Here is a 12,271-nt window from a genome sequence, read left to right on the forward strand (position 1 = left end):
GGCAGAAAACTCATCCTCGAACCCTCCGGAGCCGTGGCTGGAGCCCAGTTCCACCAGAACACTTAAATTCACAAAGTCAACACAACTTTGTCTTGCCCAACGAGGCATAAAATCATCAAGAGCCGGACAGTGCTGTTTCTGTCATCTCTTCAGCCTAATTTAATCATGCAGAAAAATGGAGTTTGAGCTATTTTTGATTCTTTTTCCAGGATGGGAAAAGGATAAACACAATGCAATGGGAGGCCCCAAGCTTAAAATCTCTCCTCTTGATTTTTTTTTCTCCCCCCTCTTCTTGCTTTCTTCCACAATAGCAGGCTGAGACACCAAATCAAATTGCTGGCCTAACGCAGGGCTGCTGCAGGGTAGGAAAAAAAGCAATTGAGTGGTGCCTACAATTGCCATGTTGTGGCTTTCGGGAGGCTCAGCTGCCGAGCTAATTTGGTGCAGTTTCCTGTTTTTCTACAGCAGATAGAAGGAGAGACGGGAGATGCAGCTCATCTGAGCTGCCCCAGCTTGCAGCTCCTGGGCTGAAAAGCTCAGCGCAGCACACTCGGAGCCCCAGCTCAAGCCCGTGGTTAACACCAAGCCCAAAGCAGCTTGTCTACCGCGAGGCAGCAGATAGACACACTACCAGCTGGCTCTCGCAACTGGAAGCCAAGGGATGGGGTTTCATTCAATTGCTTGGCAGCAATTTGGGTTTGCAGCATGGTCCGTGGCTGATCAGCCAGCTCGGAGCTTGCATGAGCCCCTTCCAGCTCTGACTGGTCACCACCGACGATTTAGAAACCCTCGAGCCTACAATGCTTATGGCTGATACACGAGCATTAACTTCATCGTATTCTCTGAGCACAACGATGACATACAGAGCTAAACTCCTCAAAGTCTCTGCAAAACACACCCAAAACCAAGAGTGTAATCGTGTAAATGTGTGTGTACACACTGTATATACGCACACACTAGATACACACATACTCTTATTTAAAAAATATTACATACAGGTATGTTGAATGCATTGTAAACATAGTTGTTTCCAGGGCACTACTGTATTTTAAGGAGCCAACTAATGGACAGTAACACTCGCTTGGCACTGTGCTGAGCCGCAGAGCCGTGCCCAGCTCCTCGGGCAGGCATTATAGGCTCGTACCAGACTCAGCGACAGCAATTCTCCAGCCGGTATCAACCAGGGGCTGCTGACAGTTGCCCCCAAGATCTCTGAATCAAGGAAATGCCACTTACAAACAACCTTCTTTCGGGAAGCTTGCCTAAAGGGGCCTCGCTAAAATATCTGCCCCACCTCCCTTCACCCAGCGCATCTGTGCAAATAAATATGAGCCACTTCAAGCAGCAGCCATCCCTTCCGCATGAGGCACGGGCTCATGCCTAATCAGTAACAGTGAGAAGGCTGTGCATGCCACAGCCCCTTGTTTGAACATCTGCTGTCCCTAATAGGAACGGCAAAGTGCAGCACACGCCGATTCCTGATATGGATGGCAATCGACAGATCTTAAAAAATGCATTTCATCATCCGTACCAGGGAAGGAATTCACCAGGGCCAGTTGGTCCCATCACTAGCACAATACCCACCATCTCAGATTATGTGACGCTGCAGTCAGGGACTTCAAAAAGCACAGGATTATTGTCTAATTGGCTTTCTGGTCTCAATTAGGGCAGAAGGGAAACCAAATGCGAAGCTGACATGGAAAGCTTCAGACATCTGTAACAACAAGTGGCTAATTTACAACGTACCCACCGAGGAGCATGCGAGCAGGATGCAGACCTTCCTCTGGAGGCGACCAGAGACTTCACCTGCTCCTAAATGAGCCCACGGATATTTCAGATCAGTAAGGATCAAATATAGTCAAATGTCGCCTCCCTTCCCTGCAGCATCACAGTGCCGGGGAAGGTACCCGGAGGAGCAGGTTCAGCAGGTGATCTCTGACTCCTTCCTCCTTCCAGACACAGGCTCGGCTGCAGAAGACAAGCAGGATTGAAGGGGGCAGCACCTCTGCAGCTCGTTGGAGAAACCTCAGGAAACTCCAATCGGTTTCACCTTGAAATCAAACGGAGATTAGGGCCTAACAAGCAGCTAAAGCAAAGTAATGGCCTGGGCCACATGTTGCAGATCAGATGCCATGTGAGGCTAATTACTGCAGCCCAAAGGTTAGAATGGCTGCTCAAGCATTTCCACATGGGCTTTGAGAGCCAGCCCTGGAAGCACCAAAAAATAAATGAGTGAGTCGCTACAGAGGTACCAACAGCTGACGGCCAGTGCTCCTGCTGTGTGCAGGGAGAGACAAAGCCCCAGCAGGGCTGAGCCAAGGCGCCTCCTGTGACCGATGCAGCTACTGGTGTGGCCGTGCCACCCTGTGCCTCCCCAGCACCATCTATCAAAGGACCCCAAAGGCCTTTAGGCTAAAGCCAGGCTCTCACTGCTCCTTTATACTGCTAAGGCAAAGCAGCGCTGGCAGCCACCCCAGCTTCTGCGTGCCCAGGGCATGTGCCCCCATCCCTCCTCCCGCCCCTCCCAGCGCAGGGGACAGGAGGAGATGAGACTGGGACATGCCCCAGATCACCCAGTGAACTGGCACTGGGCTCTGATGACCAAATCGCTGGTGATGGCCTCTCCATCTCTTGCACAAGGTGGCATCCACTGAGCTGGGAGGCCAAGGGCTTCCTTACATTTGCTACAATCCAACGGCAACCCATAGCTTTCAAATCCCGTGCTCCTGGGAAACAAACCCTGGGAATAGCCCCACTTGATGCTCCAACTCTCCCTCTGCTGGCTGCTGGACCGTGGCTGCTGCGCACCCCTCGCTCCCGGGACCACCGCGACTGCCGAGCCAGGAGCAGAGCTGCTTTCCCGATCACCGCGGGCGGCCAACAACTTGCTGCCGGCCCGTGTGAGCCCGAGGATAGGTCTGCTCCATCGGTCCCAACCTGCCTCTTCAGGCTGGGCTCTTCAAATGCAAAAGCATCCTCTTCATCCCCACAGCACCGCACGGCAGCTCTCCCCTCCCTGCTCTCCGAAGGGCATCATGCTCAGAGCCGGGGACGAGCCCTCTGGTCCTTCCCACAGGAAGAGGCCTGGGGAGCCCGGTGCTCGCTCTGCCAGCGCTGCCTTCCCTGCTGCAAGAGCAGGAGGTTTGCACAGCATTAATGTTTCCCTCACAGGGCTCCAGATTACATTGTTTAACTGTATCTTGCCAGCTGATAGGAAATTTGGGGTTGCATGCATTTTCATGGCACCTTTACATAACCATAGGGCTAAATTCCACTTTGGGCACACACCATAGATGCAGGAACCCCAATGGCTTCACATAATCCCACTCCTACCTTGACATCACAAGACTAAGGGCCACACTCCCAGGGAGGGAGGAGAAATCACATTAATATTTGGGGTGACAAACTCCTCCATCACACTGCGTACGGTGCTGACACAATGCAACAATGCAGGAGGCATTTCCACCGCCACCACCCCCCCCCCCCCAAAAAAAAAAAGGTTTATTTCTGAGCCATTCACCAGCATCCTCAGAGCTGCCAGGCTGTGGCCAGGAGCATATCGGGGCTGCAGCCGGGGCGCACGGGCTCTGTGCCGCTGCAGCGGGGGAGAGCCTGGCCGCAGCGTGCCGCGCAACCGCGTCTTATTTATGACACCGGTTCTAATGATCGGCTGCAGCCACGGAGGAACTCCCAGTAATTTCCACCCTCAGTAGACACAGGTTTTCAGCACCGGCTATTTTTGCTGCCCACAAGTATTTTCATTCAGCTGGTTCAAAATCAGGGCTGTAAATGTAGCAGGCTGGATGCTGAGTGGGTGCGAGCAGCTCTTGCTCCATCTAAGTCCAAGGCAGATGCTGCCATTCTCACCCACACAGCATGAGATTATTGCTTGGCCCCTTTCCAGAGGGGCTTCCAAGCTGGTTTTTCCTTTCTGCTGAGCAATCTGGAATCTGTCTTTCCTCCACTGTGCGTTCTCCTCAGCAGTAGACATGGGGACCGAGGGTTCAGCACAATGTTTTTAATGCTGCTGCTCAAGAAGAGCTGGAAGCAAGCCTCGGTTTTTGGAGTGCACCAGCAGTAGGATTGGGAAATGAACCCCCGGCAGTCACCAGCGCTCTCTCCTATATCGAGGCAAAAAATTAAATGAAATCTCAAGGAGATGGCACAAATAGCAAACCAAGTGGAAAGAACAAACGCTCAGGAGAAAAAATAAAACAAACCACAAGAGCTGCAAGCAAAGTGGTTATAGAAAATGGAGGCAGTTTAAGCGTGTGATTCAGAGAGTCTCGTCTGAGTGTCGGAGGTTCAATACTATTGCCTCCAATTTAAATCATTTTAAAAAGAAGTGCAAAAGAAAGGTGATGAAAGGGCCCTAACGTTGTTCCCTGGTCGGAAAAACACAGCCCACTTGTGCACTGTGGTAAAATTTTGCATTTTGGCTAGACATCGCGTGCAGGGCTGTGCTGGAGCCTTTGCTTATTTTTAAAAGTTGAAGTCACTGGTGATCCATGGAGGGAGAAAATGCTTTTGCCTTTGAGGAAGATGCCGTAGGAGCAGCATCTTCCGGAGGAAGGGAGCACAGCCGCTCCTGGGGAGCCCAAGGAGGCCGTGCGTGCCTCCCCATCCAACAACGCATGGGTGAAGGCTAGACCTTGGACTGCCACCTCCTCCTGCTCACTGGCTAAGGCCTGCCATAGATCAAGGATGGTTTAGGTTAGAAGGGAACTTCAAAGATCATCTAGTCCAACCCAGCACGGGGAGGGACACTTTTCACTAGACCAGGTTGCCCAAAGCCCCATCCAGCTTGACCCTGAGCCCTCCCAATGATGGGGCATTCACAGCATCTCTGGGCAACCTGTTCCAGTGTCTCAGCACCCTCCTTGTAAAAAATTTCTCCCTTATCTCCCATCGAAATCAAATAATAACCACTCTCCACTCTCCACTCCTGCCTTGTAGCGGTGCTCGAGAACACCAGATCAGCTCACAAGTGGTGAGGGGCAGGCAGAGGGTTCCCCCACCAGCGCGGAGAGCTGCAGCTCAGCTGCGCTGCTGCCGGGACCAGAGCACACCCGTGCTGGGATGGGGATGCCCAGCTACATGCTGTAGCTCTCGCAGCACCCTAAGTTTGGGCAAAATCAATCAGCGGCAACACTATGCCCACCCCTGCGTGAGCAGGATCTGAGCGACCCCCATCCTCACCCCCAGAGGCACAGGCAGCAGATTTTGACATACCCACCACGGCTCCTGGCCTCGCCCGGGATTCCTGGTAGGGAAGGCTGAACGCTGCAGCTTTTCCAAGATAAATACGCTGGGCTTTAGGCAGTTTACTCTATGGGGGCCCTTTGCTGCGGCCCGTCTGCTCTGACCAGACGCTGGAAGTGCCACGGCACCACGTGCCAGCCCGCCGGGGGCAACACCGCATAGGCCATGGAAGCGTGGTCCTGATGGGGGTCTGGGTCCGCCCTGGCGCCCTCCCCGTGGGGAGATGATGGAGAGGCAGCCCATGGCGGTGCAGTCACCGGGGCAAAGCCAGGGTTCACCTCGCAGGACCTGAGGTCCCGCATCCAGCCCCTGCAGCCCAGAGCAAAGCCAGTTCTCCTGAGGGCCCACCGCCACAGTGACGTGGAACCCCATCGCCCTCCAAAGAGGATGGAAGAGCCGGGCACAGGCCTCCGCAGACAACACCAGAGGGCTGGAAACAGCCGCTTCACTGACGGAAACTTCTTTGCACTCACCTTTCAAAAAAAAAAAAAAAAGTAGAGGGGTGGAAACAAATGTAATTTTTTTCCTGCATTATTCATGCATGTAGACATTTCATGCACCAAGCTGGGCTTGATAACCTCACCTGAGCATGGCTCACTCCTGTCCCTGCACTGAATCTTAGATTTTAAGCTCAGCATGAGCTATTCTTATCATCCGTCTCCTCTGTAGCCCAGGCCAGAGACTTTCACTGCTGTATCAAAACAACAACTTCTGATTAAGCCTGCCAAAAAACTTCTACGTGGATCTTCTCCCTGCATTGTAAAGAAGGAGGGAAATGCACAATAAACACCCTTTCATTACAGCAGCCTCATGGATGTGGGGTGTCTGTATAGGCTTGTACTGAAAGATAAGTTTAACAATAGTGTGATTTCTTCTTCTATTTTTTTTTTTTTAACTCCCCTCCTGCTTATGCAGTGAGTTACTAATATCCTGATTGGAACCAGATTTGCATGAATTAGAAGTCGAAATTGGAGCAGCAACTGCTGTGCAGAGGATGTAAAGGGAATAAAATGAATGGGGTATTACCCTTCAACCACTGAATATTAATCAGTGTTTCACAAAAAAGAAAATACAGAGGCTGCCACACTAAATATTTTTAGCATTTATTGACGGGCTTGATTTCCGCTCTCTTTTAGACCTTTTGCTTCCAATCATGGACCATAAAAAATCACAGAGAAGATAGGGAAGGCTAAAGAGGGGGAGGGGGTGAAGAAAAAAAATAAAGATCATCCATTTTCTTGCATGCTGGATGATATTTGTGAGTTACGCAATGCAGAAACCCATCTAACAAACAGAGAACCTTATCCCACAACTGATCGGTTCAAAGGCTCACTTCTCCAAGTCCCAAACCAAACAGAAATCTACCCTGAAGTACAGCGAAGCCTTCGGAAATGAATGCACGATAAAGAAATAAACTTCTTTAAAGCTGAACTTCCCGTGTGCTGAAAGGTAAAATACAGTTGAAAATCAGCCTAATAAAAGAATCGGCTCGTTAAACCAAGACTTTTTTTCTTTTTTTTTTTTTTTCTTTTTTGCCCAGCATGCTCCAGTGTAGTTCACAAAATAGCTCCACAGAAAACAGAATATCAAAGGTTACTGAAATGCCCCGAGAAATGGTGACACCTCCATCGTGCTGGAAATGCTCTGGCCTGAGAGCAGGAGCCGGAGCACGATGAGATGCTGCAGCCCCGGGTCCTCGGGGGACTCAGCTCCGCAACCGCCCGTGGGATAACGGCTAAATGGGGACCTCCGTGGGCGTTAGCAGCAACAGCCACGCTTCTCCTCGGGGGGATACGGGGTGTGGGGGTGGGTTGGGCCATGGGAAGGGTGGGCAGGTGGGTGCGATGGGAGGGCAGGGGCGGCTGCCAGGAGCGGGGGCTCCTGGGAATGTCGGGGTTCAGCAGGCAGAAAGCGCAGCCCTTCTCACCCCCGCCCCGGTGCAAAACAGCCGGCAGAGAAACCACATCAAATTGTATTGCCCAAACTGTGCCATCCCAGAGTTTTCTCACTAACAAGGGCTAAAATAACAAAAAAACCCACACAAGTGGAAAACTACTGAGCCTCTTCTCTTGCCATTTCGCCCCTACAAAATTTGGCGGGGGGGGATTTTAAAGCCAGATGTCCCTTGAAATCTCTTTTCAGCAGAGACAATTCCTTCCCTTCCAAACACTGCTGCCCTTCTCCTCAATGCACCTTTGCAAAACAGAATTCATTTGTTTTCGTTAACCTCTTATCAAGTTACCTGGATTTGTTTCAATACTCAGAATGTATTAGAGAGAGGGGGAGAGGGAGAGAGAGAGAGAGAGAGAAAACAGTGGTAGGTTTTCAGGAAATAGCAAGTTCTTTTTCACCGAGATAGAAATCATTTGGCAAGCCACAGTGAAATACTTCTAGGTTCCAGAAGAAAGCAAGGGGGGAAAAAGCAAGCAAGGAAAGGGAAGATGCTAATGAAGTGCAGAGGAGAGAAAAATAAAGTTTAAAAGAAAATGAAAACAAAAGAAAGAAAATGAAACTCAGAGTTGGTCATACATCCGCATCCAGCTGATCCGCCAGGGAAACTGCAGCGCAGCTCTAAGTCACTAGATAAGGACCTGCCCTCCTTTCTTGGGGAATGGTTAAGGATAGGTGGCGTTAAAGTCCCAGAAATAACCAGCGTTTAGACCCTTTTTGCCAATAAAACCTTAGGCACCAGGTCAGCAAAAATTTTAGGGGCATGCTTCCCTTCTGCCTTAGTAAGACGAGAGCCCAGCAGGTATCTGTGTTGGTGCAAATAGCACTAAACATGCCTAACTTTAGCACACACTCAGTGCTTTCATTTTAAATGGCAGTAACTGTTGAAGCTGTGCTAGACTCCATCATCTGGTGCTCGAATATCTCGTAACATACCAAAAACCACTGGGTTTGCTTTAATTCCCGTCCTTCTGCAGCTGAGCGTTAGACCAACACAATGAGGAATCGGGTCCAGCTTAGGCAGGGATCAGCTGGAAGAGGGTAGGTACCAAAGTGGTTTTCCCAGGGAGGGCCAGGACATCCCAGCAGCTCCTCAGCCTTCTCCCAGCACTCCCAGGAAAGCGCCAAGGAGCAACCTTGCACCTTGACTGATGGGTATTTTCCAGCTCTAAGCACATCTAAGCAGCAAAGCTGAGTTATTCCAGCTATTCCATATTCTCAGGCCTTTGGGGCTCACTCGGTTTCTTTCCTGGGGAGGAAAGGGGGATTTTATTTTTTTTTAGCTTTTTTCTTTCTTTGCATTTTCTTGGAAACAAGGCTGAATGCTAATTAGTTTGCATTTACAAGCTGCATAATGGAAACGTGATCCCTCCTCTAACCTTTATCATCTGTTTCTTATCTTCAGAGCTGCACAGTCCCCTTAACTCTTAGTGCACAGGGAGACATTTAAAAGCCCTTCTGCTCTGAGGAGAGCCGCAGTGAAAGGGGAAGGAGGAAGAGGCTGTAGCCCCAACCCACACATGTATCATGGGGGGAACGGGGACACGTCGCTCTCCTCCCACCCCCATTTCTGCTAGCACACCATCCCTGGGAGATGGCCGGGAAGATGCTGGCTGCTGCATTCACGTGGGCTGCACGGCTGTACCGCGGGCTGCAGGGCTGTCCCACCAAAGGCACAACATGCTTATCCTCTCTCATCATCCCTCTACACCGACCCTCAGCGCTGGCACGACAGTGGGGGTGTTTCTGGATGGAGGAGTGGTGAACAGCAGACACCATCTCTCAGACATGCTTTGAATTAATCTCTGTTCTTTGCACCAGAGGCTGCAGCAGCACAAGGAGCGGCGCACAAACCAGCAGGGAGATGCAGCAGGAGGGACCTTGCAAAGGCGCCGGGTCGCCTCGCTCTGCAGTTGCTAACGCCGGTCCGGCCGAAGCCGTGGTAGCACTCCCGGAGCAGTTTGGCAAGGGATGAGCGGTTCTGCAGAGCTGGACGTTTAATCGCTTGTTTAGATCTTAAATAAGCCACATGCCTGAAAAAAACATCTTTCTGCAGCAAGTGTCTTCGGTTAGCCGTTCGTATATATAGCCCCTGTGAGCCGCACGTTAATTGTAGGTTGCTATAAAAGAGTTTTTTCCCCTTGCACATTTTAAATCTGTCAGTTTTGATTTCCATCACGTGCTACTAATGCGAAACGTCCTGGGGACCCTCTCAGCGTGGAGCAGGGCTCATCCCGCGCTGTTCCTCCTGCGCTGGGAGGGGAGGAACCTCCTTTGAAGTCCTCCCGGTGATTCATGTCCAAGTCCTTCCTGTCCCCTCCCCAGGAGAGGGTTCTCCGGGCTGACCTGACCTCCTCTCCTCTCCACCTCTGTGGCAGAGGCAGGGAAGATGAAGTGACCTTCCCAAATCCCAGGTCAAGGAGGAAAGCCTTCCTGCCCTGCCAAGGCTTCGGGAGCGAGGGGACCCGGTTCTTCCAGTTTTACTCCAGAACTGGATTGGATTTAAACAAACAGGAAGACAACCTGTTTCAGCCTTACAAATACTCTGGGTTTTTTTCCTTCTGGGAGGGATCTCTCAGGATCTTTTCAAGCACTAAGTTCAAGGAGTTTCATCAGTGATTACAGTGGTGAGACAAACAAAAGCCTTATTTGTTGGCATCCACAAATCTCCACGCTGCATCTTGCTTTGATAATAGCAGAGTGCCAGCTGGATTTTTTTTTTTTTTTAACTGTTCTTTTCTTTTTTTTTCTTCCCCTTTTTAAACAGTCTGTATTGCTTTTTAGCCGTTATCCTGTGCACGTGGTTCAGCCTTTTACAAAAACAAAACAAAACAAAAAATCCCTAGGTGTGAGAAGATTAAAGATTCTGAGATCTGGACATTTTCAAATCAGAAACATATGTTTAAAATAAATCAGGCTGGCAGACAGCCACCACTTTTAAAAGGCAAAGAGCCGTTGCATTAAAAGGATCCCCCAAAAGTCCAAAGAGAACAAGAGCATCAGAGGTTCCTTCCACCTCACTGGCAGGGACAGGGACAGAACAAGTCCACGGGGTTTTATCATGCATCTCCATGGTCTGTGCTGTCTCCTACCCACATGAATGTCACAACCGTTTTTCAACCAGCCCTATTGATTGCTGCGTGTACACACTCTGTCCATCCATCCCAGAAACCTCAGCATGCTCAGTCTCCTCTGAGAAGACCTCAAAGCCCAACCTCTTTCCTTCATGGCCCAAATCAGTTCCCACCAAGCTCTCCAGGGGAAATCACAAGGACCAAAGCTACAAGAGCCCCAGTCTCACCTGAATTTATCAGGCAAACAGGACAACCAACCTGCAGAGGACCAGGGAACAGCCAGAGCCCTCTCTGCGCCTGTGAACAAAGAACCCAACTCTACAGGGACGTCAGGAAGAAGAAGCAGCCGAAGCTGAAGAAAAGCATTGCTGGATCCAAGACTCCTGGCTCAGCCAGGGAGCAGCAAATAGTCAGGAGGAGATGCAAATAGTCAGCCATCAGGAGATGGCTACAAGCTGCCTCTTCTACGCCTTCCCAGCTGCTTTCTGCCTGCAATATCTGAGGTGGGCATCAAGGCTCGGGCTAGCTCGTCTCTCAGCCAAGACTCAGACCATAAAAACACACATGCTAAGCAAACAAGATCTCAAGTCCCTGATTTAGGTCAAATCTTCATCTCACCAGCAGCAACTGCTGTACAGTACTGGGGACCCTGAGCTACCTTGAATTTTGCTGGCTGAGGGCTGAGCAGAACCTAGCACGGCTGAAACGGCTGCCCGAGAGGGTCCGTCACAGCTGCGATGGAGCTGCAGACTGCCAGAGCATCCAAAACAACCGCTTCTTCCTACACGACAAGGCAGATGCTTTTCCAACCAACAGGAGAACATCCCAGAAAGAGTACGAGGCACTTTGCTCACCGGCACTCAATTTTCTTACTCCTGACGTTTTTCTAGTTATTGGCAGAAGAACCATCTAGAGCAGGACTCGGGGTTTTGGGGACCTAATTGGTGAGGAGAAAAAAAGAATGAACATAATTGCCTCGCCATGATGTTCAGAACCTGCTTTACATGGAATAATATTCTTCGTCCTACAGTTGTTTATAGGGTCTTTAACTCTTCCCTTTTTATAGGGGGGTTCTGAAATCTATTTTATTAGGGGAAAAAGATTTGAGTGTATTAGGCAAAGTGCCAGTAGCCATGGTAACCTTGGATTTTTCCATCTTCATTACAAGTTCAAGTAAAACCTTCATATAAAATCTAAATGAAAGGGTACATTATAAGTCCATTTTGAAATGTTTGCCTGGAAGTAAAACTTTGGACTGCATCCTTTTTTCTCTGCTGAACATTCTGGTTCTATGCGGAACACATTTTTCAAGTCAGATTTTTGTTTTCTTTCAAATTTTATTCCGTTTGCTCATACAGGGTGGGTCGTCTAGTGGTTAGAGCAAGGCATCAAGGCAACTGGTTTCCAGTCTCAGTCTGTTCCTGATCGGTCAGGGAGTGTTCCCAGTTTTATCCAGGTGACTTGGGCAAATCCTGTCAGGTCCAAAAATTTTTTTTTTTTTTTTTTCCGTACCAATATAACAATGATGATAATTACTGTCCTGAGGTTGCACCAGCATTCACTCATTAGCGCTGAGAAAGAAGTTGCTCCCTAGAAGAGCAGTTCATCTCTCCCACTGCATTTTCTCCTGGGTCTGGAAGCCAGACTGAAAGGTTAAGGAGAGGTAGCGGTTAGAGGGTGGCATGAATTGTCTGTTTTCTTTCCAAAGACTTGATCAGGAAATGCGAAATTAAGACTGCCTGGTGTAAATACAGACATGCGTTGTTCCAGGAGATACTTGATATACTTAGGACAATCCTTTGGTGCCACTTGAGTGGATTAATTCTTGCACTGTGTCGTCTTAAAGTGCTCTGGTTTCATCCAGTCTTGGGAGGAGGTAAATTTTGCATCTGCCATTCATTTCTGGGCACCATCTCACCTGGGGCCAGAAAGCTACGATCCTTGGGGGGGACTTCATTCTCCAACAGTCCCCTCCAACACACAGA

The sequence above is a fragment of the Leptosomus discolor genome, chromosome 15 (assembly GCF_034619465.1).
Source record: "Leptosomus discolor isolate bLepDis1 chromosome 15, bLepDis1.hap2, whole genome shotgun sequence".
NCBI classification, from domain to species: Eukaryota; Metazoa; Chordata; class Aves; order Leptosomiformes; family Leptosomidae; genus Leptosomus; species Leptosomus discolor.